Raw genomic sequence first — 13,599 nt, forward strand, 5'->3', positions numbered from 1 at the left:
AAGAGAACAGCAAGTTTTTTTTAGGTTAAAATGTATCACCCTATCCCACCTTAACTTACCTTTGTTACCTTCGATTTGACCTAGGAATGTGACCTAAACTCAGTAACATAAACACTGAGAACAACTCTTGTACTTAGGGTGTGTTCACACTTGTAGTTCGGTTCTCTTGGTCCTCTTGGTCCGGACCAAAAAAGAAAATTATACATTTAGTCCTGGTTCGCTTAGTGTTCACACTGGCATTTTTAACACCGAACCTAACCATACAAAACCAAAGGCATCAGGAAAAAGTCACAACCTGATTGGACAGCTTTTATGATGTATATTTTTTGACGGAACTTGCAGAACATCCAAAACAATGCTGGCTGCTGGGCTAAATATGCTCGTTAGATTTATATATGTGTATATGGTGGTATTTTTACCAGCTGAGATCAAACAAAGAGCTAATCAAATGTGTAAAGGAGTCAAAACAATACCAGGAATTCCTCCGTTGCACACACAAACGAGTATATGCTGCAAGGACGGCTGACGGCGGTTCCGACGCCTGTACTGAACTGTAATGGGCAACATATGTTCTTCCTATGATGAGAAGAACCAAGTATGCTTGAGGTCAGTATTAGGCAAATTACTTCCTGTTTTTTGTCCGTTTAGACGTCTTTGGTCCATGTTGCGTTCATACACTATATTGCCAAAAGTATTCGCTCATCTGCCTTTAGACGCATATGAACTTAAGTGACATCCCATTCTTAATCCACAGGGTTTAATATGACATCAGCCCACCCTTTGCAGCTATAACAGCTTCAACTCTTCTGGGAAGGCTTTCCAAAAGGTTTAGGAGTGTGTTTATGGGAATTTTTGACCATTCTTCCAGAAGCGCATTTGTGAGGTCAGACACTGATGTTGGACGAGAAGGCCTGGCTCGCAGTCTTCGCTCTAATTCATCCCAAAGGTGCTCTGTCGGGTTGAGGTCAGGACTCTGTGCAGGCCAGTCAAGTTCTTCCACACCAAACTCGCTCATCCGTGTCCTTATGGACCTTGCTTTGTGCACTGGTGTGCAGTCATGTTGGAACAGGAAGGGACCATCCCCAAACTGTTCCCACAAAGTTGGGAGCATGGAACTGTCCAAAATCTCTTGGTATGCTGAAGCATTCAGAGTTCCTTTCACTGGAACTAAGGGGTCAAGCCCAGCTCCTGAAAAACAACCCCACACCATAATCCCCCCTCCACCAAACTTCACAGTTGGCACAATGAAGTCAGACAAGTACCGTTCTCCTGGCAACCACCAAACCCAGACTCATCCATCAGATTGCCAGATGGAGAAGCGTGATTAGTCACTCCAGAGAACGCATCTCCACCGCTCTAGAGTCCAGTGGCAGCGTGCTTTACACCACTGCATCCGACGCTTTGCATTGCACTTGGTGATGTATGGCTTGGATGCAGCTGCTCGGCCATGGAAACCCATTCCATGAAGCTCTCTACGCACTGTTCTTGAGCTAATCTGAAGGCCACATGAACTTTGGAGGTCTGTAGCGATTGACTCTGCAGAAAGTTGGCGACCTCTGCGCACTATGCGCCTCAGCATCCGCTGACCCTGCTCTGTCATTTTACGTGGCCTACCACTTCGTGGCTGAGTTGCTGTCATTCCCAATCGCTTTCACTTTGTTATAATACCACTGAGAGTTGACTGTGGAATATTTAGTAGCGAGGAAATTTCACGACTGGACTTGTTGCACAGGTGGCATCCTATCACAGTACCACGCTGGAATTCACTGAGCTCCTGAGAGCGGCCCATTCTTTCACAAATGTTTGTAGAAGCAGTCTGCATGCCTAGGTGCTTCATTTTATACACCTGTGGACATGGAAGTGATTGGAACACCTGAATTCAATTATTTGGATGGGTGAGCGAATACTTTTGGCAATATAGTGTATATCAATCAAACCGCACCAGAGTTCGTTTGGAAGCGGACTGAGACCCACTATTCAGGCGGTCTCGGTCCGCTTGTTTGGTGCGCACCAATGTTCGGATGGCAGTGTTCACACTTGTTCAAATGAACCTCACTAACAGAGCGATTGCACCAGAGTTTGTTTGAATCGAACCAAACCTGCCAAGTGTGAACACACCCTTAAAGGGAATATCTACTTTGTATCTCAAATGGTCATTTGACTTAACTGTCAACTTTAAAAGCTTAACAAGCGAAGACCTTCATATCAACAAGGATGTTTGCACATATATGCATTCATATTCTTGTCACAAATTTATACACAGTGTTTACTAATGGTCTTAGAAAGTGAACCCACAATAAAAACAATGATACATTCTTGAAACTGTGTTCTACGTGGTTTATAATTATATTAGAGAGATTAAATCCCAGACTTCTTATGATGTACTCCAGTATTTTAAACTATTTTTAATCCTCCTGCTACCTGGAAGTATGTTGTAGTGGCACTAAGGTACCACATGAGGTCGCTGCTGATCACTGCTTAAGATTGTGACACCGTCAAACAAGATTTAAGGCAAAGGTAAACTTGAATAGCAAAAAATGTTTAAAAAAGTCAATTAAATTGATACCGTTAAACAATTACTGATTAATGGCTTTATTTCATACCATTAATATTAGTACACAAGACACAATAGAGTACCGTAGTACTCTATTCTAACCATTTGTAGTATTGCGTCATATCTTTTCATACCTCTTAGCCAATCAAGTTGGTAGGTAACTGCACCCGCTGCTTTTTAAATTACTCAGCGACATTTACAATATAGTAACTGTAAGAATACGGTAAATAAAATAATTAATATTAATAATGGTAAGCTCACAGTTCATTTACATTATATTGTAAATTCACAGATCTTCACTAATAAAAGCATCCTGTCCAGTGGCTTTAACCTTTGAGATACTTGTGGTAAGTTGTAAGTTGCTGGTGAAATAAACAGAACATTGTAGCTTATTCGTAAAATACGAAATACTTATGTTTAAAACGTTTTTAAGAAATGTTTTTAAATGTTCTATGTTAACTTAAAATAGCCTCAGATAGACATTTTTTCCTTTCTGTTTTGAGAGGTTCGACTCAGAAACCGTTATTAGCACTTATCAACAACTTAACAATTATTATCAAATAAAAATGCTGGATAATTACACTATATATATATATATACAGGTTTGGGGGAATACATGTAATGGGAATACATATTTAAAATACAAAATATTAGTAACTGTATCCCACTACAGTTACAATTTAAATCATTGGTATTTAGAATACAGTTACATTCAAAAAGTATTTTGATTACTGAAGAGATTACTTTGCATTTTATTGTCATTTGTTTCATTTAATATTTAGTCATTTCAGATGGAAAACATTTATACATATAAATGATGCGATCCAAAGTGCATCTGGACAGCGGTGAAACAATTTCTTATGATGTGTTACATTCATACGAGCAGACAGAGAAGTAAGTTTGAAGTAAGTTTGGAGCAGAAGAAATAGAAATAAACCTTGTGTAAATTGTCAGCTTTACACTAAGCTAAAATGCTATTTCTAGCCATTTTACATGCACATGTTACCAGGCACGGTCATATTTTTTTATCAAGAAAATTCACGTTGGATCATAATTTCTTTTTTTCTAGTAAGACCTTTGATATTAGGGCAAAAATTGTATTCTTGATAATAATATTTATATTGTTTTCCTGTAATATATATATATATAAAAAAACAAGATCAGTTAGATTTATCTTGTTTTAGAAACAACACTGCATAAGATATTTAGATTTTTCATAGAATGTATTTTTAACATGTGTATTTTGTCTTAATGTACTGGCAGAGTTTTTATAGTCAAAACAAGTGAAAAAATCTAAAAGTAATCCAAAGTATTTAGAACATGTTACTGACCTTGAGTAATCTAACGGAATACATTACAGATTGCATTTGGACCCACTTCAAATTACAATTACATATATATATATATATATATATATACACAGTTGTGCTCAAAAATTTGCATACCCTGGCAGAAGTTGTGAAATTTTGGCATTGATTTTGAAAATATGACTAATCATGCTAAAAAACTATTTAAGGATAGTGATCATATGAAGCCATTTATTATCACATAGTTGTTTGTCTCCTTTTTAAATCATAATGATAACAGAATTCACCCAAATGGCCCTGATCAAAATTTTACATACCCTTGAATGTTTGGCCTTGTTACAGACACATATGATGACATACACAGGTTTAAATGGCAATTAAAGGTTAATTTCCCACACCTGTGGCTTTTTAAATTGAAATTAGTGTCTGTGTATAAATAGTCAATGAGTTTGTTAGCTCTCACGTGGATGCACTGAGCAGGCTAGATACTGAGCCATGGGGAGCAGAAAAGAACTGTCAAAAGACCTGCGTAACAAGGTAATGGAACTTTATAAAGATGGAAAAGGATATAAAAAGATTTCCAAAGCCTTGAAAATTCCAGTCAGTACTGTTCAATCACTTATTAAGAAGTGGAAAATTCGGGGATCTCTTGATACTAAGCCAAGGTTAGATAGACCAAGAAAGATTTCAGCCACAACTGCCAGAATAATTGTTCAGGATACAAAGAAAAACCCACAGGTAACCTCAGGAGAAATACAGGCTGCTCTGGAAAAAGACGGTGTGATTGTTTCAAGGAGCACAATATGACGATACTTGAACAAAAATGAGCTACATGGTCGAATTGCCAGAAAGAAGCCATTACTGCGCAAATGCCACAAAAAAGCCCGGTTGCAATATACCTGACAACACCTTGGCACACACTTCTGGCACACTGTAATTTGGAGTGACGAGACCAAAATAGAGCTTTTGGTCACAACCATAAGCGCTATCTTTGGAGAGGGGTCAACAAGGCCTATAGTGAAAAGAATACCATCCCCACTGTGAAGCATGGTGGTGGCTCACTGATGTTTTGGGGGTGTGTGAGCTCTAAAGGCACGGGGAATCTTGTGAAAATTGATGGCAAGATGAATGCAGCATGTTATCAGAAAATACTGGCAGACAATTTGCATTCTTCTGCATGAAAGCTGCGCATGGGACGCTCTTGGACTTTCCAGCACGACAATGACCCTAAGCACAAGGCCAAGTTGACCCTCCAGTGGTTACAGCAGAAAAAGGTGAAGGTTCTGGAGTGGCCATCACAGTCTCCTGACCTTAACATCATCACAGTGGCCATTTAATTTTTTTCTTTGTTGCCATGTTTTGTTTTATGATTGTGCCATTCTGTTATAACCTACAGTTGAATATGAATCCCATAAGAAATAAAAGAAATGTGTTTTGCCTGCTCACTCATGTTTTCTTTAAAAATGGTACATATTTTACCAATTCTGCAGGGTATGCAAACTTTTGAGCACAACTGTATATGTATACTCTGGCGGCCAAAAGTTTGGAATAATGTACAGATTTTGCTCTTATGGAAAGAAATTGGTATTTTTATTCACCAAAGTTGCATTCAACTGATAACAATTTATAGTCAGGACATTAATAACATGAAAAATTACTATTACAATTTTGAAAAATGACTACTTAAACTACTTCAAAGAGAGCTACATGAAGACCAGCGTGGCCAAGTCAGACACAGCAATGACCGCTCAGAGCCCTTACCAATAGGCAATGGTGTAAAGCAAGGATGTGTCCTCGCGCCGACTCTCTTCACAATCTTCTTCAGCATGATGCTCCAAAGGGCAACAGTAGACCTTGATGACGAGGATGGTGTCTACATCTGATACCGCACCGATGGCTGCCTGTTCAACCTGAGGCGACTAAAGCCCCACACCAAGACAGCCAAGCATCTCATCCGAGAGTTACTCTTCGCTGACGATGCTGCCCTTGTTTCCCATACGGTGACAGCTCTGCAACGCATAACATCCTGGCTGCCGAGCTCATCGGTCTAGAAGTCAGCTTGAAGGACAACCCTCTTCCTAAATCTTCGTTTGTGAAGCCAAGCCATGAATGAGGGTATATATATATATATATATATATATATATATATATATATATATATATATATATATATATATATATATATATATATATATATATATATGTGTACTGTATATACACCAATCAGCCACAACATTAAAACCACCTGCCTGATATCGTGTAGGTCCCCCTTGTGCCACCAAAACATCTCTGACTCATCGAGGCATGGATTCCACAAGACCTCTGAAGGTGTCCTGTGGTATCTGGCACCAAGACGTTAGCAGCAGATCCTTTAAGTCCTGTAAGTTGCAAGGTGGGGCCTCCATGGATCAGATTTGTTGGTCCAGTACATCCAATAGATGCTCAATTGGATTGAGATCTGGGGAATTTGGAGGCCAAGTCAACACCTTGAACATCACTGTAGGCGTTTCGATGGTGGACAGGGGTCAGCAGCCCCATACACAGTAAGCTGTGATGCATTGTGTGTACTTACATCTTTCTATCATGGCCAGCATTACGTTTTTTAGCAATTTGTGCTACAGTAGCTCTTCTGTGGGATTGGATCAGACGGGTTAGCCTTCTCTTCCCACACTCATCATTGAGCCTTGGGTGCCCATGACCCTGTCACCAGTTCACCGGTTGTCCATACTTGGACCACTTTTGGTAGGTACTAACCACTGCATACCGGGAACACCCCACAAGACCTGCCATTTTGGAGATGCTCTGACCCAATCATCTAGCCATTACAATTTGGCTCTTGTCAAAGTTGCTCAGATCCTTAAGCTTGCCCATTTTTCCTGCTTCCAACACATGAAATTCAAGAACTGACTGTTCACTTGCTGCCTAATACTTATATCCCACCCCTTGACAGGTGCCATTGTAACGAGATAATCGATGTTATTCACCTCACCTGTCAGTGGTTTTAATGTTGTGGCTGATCAGTGCATATATACATACATAATATAATTATTATTTTATTACTTATTTTCTATGTTTTATTTTTATTTATTCTAATTTAACATTTTTGTTTTACTTCTTTTTTATAAGTAGAGATAAGCAAAAAGTAAGTACTTTTTATAAATAAGAGGTAAGACTTTTGTTTATACAGGGCAGAATTTAATTTCAGTTAATATCAAACCTCTTAATTTTAAGTTAAGTTTTAGTGACCACATATACCTTATAAAATAAGGTTTTGTTTTTATGCAAAAGTACTGTACATGTAAGGGTACACACTAGCTAAACCCAGCGTTTAAAATTCTTTGTTTTATTATACATATTATTATAAAAAAATATTATACACAAACTTACATTATTATAGGGGAGACTGTGGCTGGTTGTCACACTTTTTACTACAGTGAATATTTTTAGGGTAGTTTTATAATTAAAAGTCGGTCTCAGCATGTGAGCATTGGGGGGTGACAGGGGAACGTGTCCCCACCATCACAACCAGCAAAACAAAATCTACGCCTCTCTTCAAATCTACCCTGCATTAACCCTTGTGTTGTGTTAGTTTTGTGCTTACACCTTTTGTGTTCCCTTTCATGAATGACCGGCCCACTAATATTGTAAATAAATCTCTCATATTGCATATATTATCCAAATATATTGCATTAGATCTTTTTGTCAACTTCTTTTTTAGTAATTATGACAGGTTTTGTAGTTCTTTTTTGGTTATATTTTAAAAAATAATATTTTTTATGGGTAGAAGGATTCACTGAACTGAGCCTATACTGGGCTAATGGGGGGCTCTCACTGCAGAAAAAAATACAAAAACAAATAAATATATTATAAATTAATAGCCACTTGCTTGATCTAAACAAAATAGGTGTCATTTTAAAGCTTAGAATCTGTACTTTACAGTGCATATAGCTGATCCTGCCAATTCTTAAATAACGCTTTTAAATTTGCTGAAATATAAGAACTGTTATGTTCTCATCATTTGTAAATTTGTTATCACAACAATTATATATCGTTGGAAAGGTCTCAGTCAGTAAAATGCAATGAGCTAATTTGTTTAACTCGGAAGCTAAACTGCAGTGAGTTTTAGTGTATGAAATTCCCACAGACACATAAATATAATAAACTGGAGTGTTTTTTGTAATGGTTTTTCTTATTACTTCCTTAAAAATACATATAACATAGACAATGACATATTGTAACTTACAGCAGACTATCCCAATTCAAACAAGCCCAAACACAACATAATCTGATATGTAGACCTTGAAATATTCCTCCATGTAACAGTGTACATGGAAAGACGATGCACAAAAGGTTGCTCAACACACGCTGTGTATGTGTGTGTGTGTGTGTGTGTGTGTGCACATGTCTGAGGAATTTGTGTGTGCAAACACACATCCACAGATGTGCTCATCTAAAGGATTGGGATGCTCCTAAACACTTAATATTTCTTTATTTTGTAGACTAATTCATTCATTTCCAATGGCCTGTCATTTGTGACCGGTAGCACAACAGGTGTAACAAAGTGGAATAAAACCAATAAAATGTAAATATAATTGTCAATTTTTTGTGTGTTTTCAGATACAATATGTGAACAAAGTCAAGGAATTTTATTCCAATTGGATTAAGTAAAAACAAAAATGACCAGAACACAACATAAGGGTTAAACAGTGTATTATAGGCTTTTCAGCAAAGTTCAAAAAGTAAACAATAATGAGCCACAAAACCATTCATGAAACAACAAAAGTGCTAAAGGTAAAATACAAAAATATCAAACCATTGTTTTGGTCAACACATTTTGTAAATCATGAATTGTACAAATTTAAGTCTCTAAAAGCATATGACAACCCCCCTTGATAAAAATGCCCCAACCTGGACTTTCACACACACACACACACACACACACACACACACACACACACACACAGACAAAAAAAAACAAAAGTGTGCCAGTGTGGTTTGATTATGTTCGCTTGTTTGCCCAAGAGTTTTAGCCAAAATATGATGATAGTGAAAATTTACCCTGGAGGGTAGAATTCACAAAAATGATTCTAGTTTAAGAGGGTTTTGAACTAGGTGTTTGAAACCAACATACAAAACCTCAAAACACGCATTTGGACTTTTGGCTCCAAATTTTATCTTTACTGAAATATAGCTTTTGTGACAACTTCCCCGTGTGACGACTACCTGAACTGTTCCTATAGTTCTGTAGCCCATTCACTGTTATCTGTGCATCTATAACATCTAAATTCTAAACATCTTTCATAAGTAGTCTGCATACAAAAAATTTGGCATTTACTATAATAAAACACTGCATTTTATAAGCTCTTTGTCAGTAACACATTTCTTTTTCTCTGTGATATTACAATGTCTTACACCCCTACTATATCTAACCTCCCACATGGGCACGAGCAGTTGAAACTTTAGACCCCCAGTAGCCCCTCCGCCACCCACTCCACACACACCTCTCACACAAGAGAAGCCTTTTACCATGCCTCCTGAGATGCTCCTGCCATTATAGCGGCTGTTTCATCTACCCCGCTCATCACCCCACCTTTCATCTCTCGTCTACCCAGGGGGCAAACACTGGCCTTTTGTCTGTGCATTGGGGGGCTGGGGTGTAGGATGTGTGGGTCTGCTATTTGTATGTCCCTTACAGTATCTGTCTGTCTGAAAGGTAGGTGAATGACAGGTCTTAGCATAGCCTCACATTATGCCTTTAGTGCCACTCATGGGATTGGGAGACATTGACAGCTGAAATGAGTTTTAACCTGTAAGTTTAGACTTACAGTTCCCTTATGCCTCCAATGCACCATCAAACTAAACATCAATATTGTTTTACTTTAATCTTTTTTTAGTGGTTCAGAGCTGTTCAAAAGCATGCAAAGTTGTTTGTACAGTTTGTGTGCTCTCTTGAATTGCTTCCTTTAAAGAAAGACTTTAAACCAGCTGTTTAAATCACAAGTTTAAAGGCTTGTGGTTGTGCACAGTGAACACAGCATTACCTGAGAGAACTGTCTGTAATAATGTCTTTGTTTGGTTTTCTCACTCTTTCATGAACAGTGCTTACAGTACATTACTGTAGCCAGAGCTCATCACACTCGATTACTTTTTTTTGTCTTAGCAAGGATGTGCTTAGCTAATTGCATTATAACACCACTACTTGTGTGTTACATTATGACATAATCCAGCAGCGGGACTGTAATGTTGACTTTAAAATTAGTTGACTTTAAGTCACGACATAAAGGAATATTGTTGTCTTTCCCTTTTTTGTTGTTGATTTCCTTTTACTCTAAATATATATATACACTGGCAGCCAAAATTTTGAAATAATATACAGATTTTGCTCTTATGGAAAGAAATTGGTACTTTTATTCACCAAAGTGGCATTCAATTGATCACAATGTATAGTCAGGACATTAATAACGTGAAAAATTACTATTACAATTTGAAAAAAAAAAAAAAAAAAAAAAAACTATTTTAAACTAATTTTAAACTTAAACTACGTCAAAGAGTTCTCATCAAAAAAATCCTCCACATGCAGCAATGACAGCTTTGTAGATCCTTGGCATTCTAGCTGTCAGTTTGTCATAGACTCAGGTGACATTTCACCCCACGCTTCCTGTTGTACTTGTCATAGATGTGGTCTTGTCAGGCACTTCTCATGCACCTTACAGTCTAGCTGATCCCACAAAAGCTCAATGGGGTTCGATCCACAACACTCTTTTCCAAATATCTGTTGTCCAATGTCTGTATTTCTTTGCCCACTCTAACCTTTTCTTTTTGTTTTTCTGTTTCAAAAGTGGCTTTTTCTTTGCAATTCTTCCCATAAGGCCTGCACCCCTGAGTCTTCTCTTTAATGTTTTACATGAAACTGGTGTTGAGCGGGTAGAATTCAATGAAGCTGTCAGCTGAGGACATGTGAGGCGTCTATTTCTCAAACTAGAGACTCTGACGTACTTATCCTCTTGTTTAGTTGTACATCTGGCCTTCCACATCTCTTTCTGTCCTTGTTAGAGCCAGTTGTCCTTTGTCTTTGAAGACTGTAATATACACCTTTGTATGAAATCTTCAGTTTTTTGCCATTTCAAGCATTGTATAGCCTTAATTCCTCAAAACAATTATTGACTGACAAGTTTCTAGAGAAAGCTGTTTCTTTTTCAATCAAAAATGACTTTTTTTCAAATAGTGATGGTGCTGTTTTTACATCAGTAATGTCCTGACTATACTTTGTGATCAGCTGAATGCCAATTTAGTGAATCAATTGCCAATTTCCTTCCGAAACAGCAGAATCAGTACAATATTCCAAACTTTTGGCCGCCAGTATATATATATATATATATATATATATATATATATAGCCATGGCCAAACTTTGTCCTTGTTTTGTACAAAATGAGAAGCATAAATATTTGTATGTGGCCTGTAGCTGATTAACTTATATGGCTGAATCATAATATAAATCAGATTCACTTCTAATCATCCAGATTCATGGGAGGAGTAAGATAAGGACAGAGGGATGTCGGCCTGTGCAGTCTGTTATATCTGACAACTGCGCCCTGATCCCTACAGTCAATATAGTGTGAGTCTGGAAAAATGTTGACTCTGCCTCATCCATCATTCCTGCTAGGAGCAGCATTGCTACCTCTGATACCTGTATGCCATGGTGCTAGGGAATGGATATCTGATTTGTCTTCTTTCAGTGTGTTATCTACTCAAGAGTGGCATGTAGTCATTCCATGGCTATTCCTTAGTTTGCCACTGCCTGTTGTCCACTGTTAAATGCACTAGAGGGCAGCAAATAGATTTATAACACTTTTCACTCCAATAAGTTTTTCAATATGAGTTTTACACCTTCTAAATTGTATTTATTTGTAAAGCTATCTTTTTTATTTTATCGAAGGAAACACATTTTATAAAGATATTTCCCTTCTGCATTCTACTTATCTTGATCAATTTTGTTCAAACTGAAAAAAAATATATATATATATATTTTTTGTTGTTGTTTTGCATATGAATGTAATCTGTACAGGTACTTGCAAAGAGCAGTAGCAGCTGACTGAATTGTGATTATGCTCTTTACTTCCTTTATCTTCTTTTCTTTTTATCATCCTCTTTCTCTTATAAAGAAAAGGTAGAGTGTGTTGGCCTGAGGCGGCCATGACTCACCTGTGCAAACAGGGGGTTGGAAAGAGTAGTTTTAAATCTGCCAAATCCGCTGTATTCTGTTACTGACTGCCACCTTTATTTTTTCTCTTAATTAACCACACATTTTAGGATTGAGGAGCTTTATCTGTACATTTTACAATGGTAAATTTTCCTCTTTTAATTGCAGACATTGTACTCATCAGCACTACAGAAAAAAAGAATCATGTTTTGACTCACTAGATTTTAGAGTAAGCGGAGAGAGGGGGAAAAAACACTATGTTAGGTTAGTGCAATTCAGGGGGTAGATTCCAGGGGGAATTGGGGGAGGTAACCACCCAATAATCAAAACAAGGAAGTACCAAGTAAAGCTCAAATTAAAGCACATTGTCAAATTGAGTGTCCATTCTCCCAAAAACCATTCATCTGCCGCATCAATATTTTACCCAGTGGTGAAAGAAAAATAAGATCAGAATTTCTGTATCTTGAGTAGCTACCCTTGGATATGTTTTTTTCTCTTAACCAGAACAAAAAAGAGGGAAATCTATAAGTATCTGCCAAATGCCATCACTATTATTTCCCCCGTTGTGTCTGTCTTTCGATGTCAGTTTTAAAGTGTGTGCATGTCCTTATTTCTGTAAGCCTGAAGGGTAATATATTAAATGAGAAAGTAACTTTCTTACACTAACATAAGTTATGTTTGACAACCTTGTTTTATCATGAATTATCATCTAAGCTTATATTAGATTAGTAGTGACTTAGCAAAATAATACAGTCTGCTGTTTGTTTGTTTTTTGAATTAGCTGTGTTTGTACCAGCATAAATCTCCCTCACAAAACACTGCCAGAACTGGTGGCACAAAGAGACGATGCCAATTCAACACACAGTGGCTGGCATTAGTTCAAGTGCAGCTCCAGTGTGAGGACATTTATTTTTAAAAGTGCTCTTTAAAGTCCTTCTTTATCCTCTTTCAAAAAAGCATGGCCCTCCCTCAGCCTTCCTGTGTTTATGGAGGATTTTGATGTGGTGTTGGACAACGAGCAATTTAGAGATTTCCTGTTTGAGAGTGTCATATGATTTGTCCTAAGGCAGTGATGTTTAAGAACCTTTGTTGCAGAATAGGACCAGTGGAAACTATACTTCCCAAAGGTTCTTTATGTCACCTGTTGAATGCCGGGATTGCAAGCCATTGTGCTGTGATTTGCACATGTAACTTTGGCTCCGATGACCTCTGCTTGACATGCGCAGAGTTAACTGTGTATTTGATATGGCTGTCTTTGCTTCTACCCGATCTTTCTGTCAGGGGAGTAGGTATTGTAGGGGACAATGCCTTTTGTCTGATCAACACAATATGATCAAACAATATGTTCATCATCCATCCCCTGTTTAAGACGGAATAAAATAGTAAAAAGGGAATATTATTATGTTAAATAAAAGTGATGACATCCAACCATCCTTTGACGTGCCTGTGGTGCTCATTCAAAGGGTAATAAGGCTGATATGTGCAGTCTGAGCCAGCAGGTGCGATGTGTATTGTATGCTCCCATGGCTGTATATT

The sequence above is a fragment of the Myxocyprinus asiaticus genome, chromosome 6 (assembly GCF_019703515.2).
Source record: "Myxocyprinus asiaticus isolate MX2 ecotype Aquarium Trade chromosome 6, UBuf_Myxa_2, whole genome shotgun sequence".
Classification (NCBI taxonomy): domain Eukaryota; kingdom Metazoa; phylum Chordata; class Actinopteri; order Cypriniformes; family Catostomidae; genus Myxocyprinus; species Myxocyprinus asiaticus.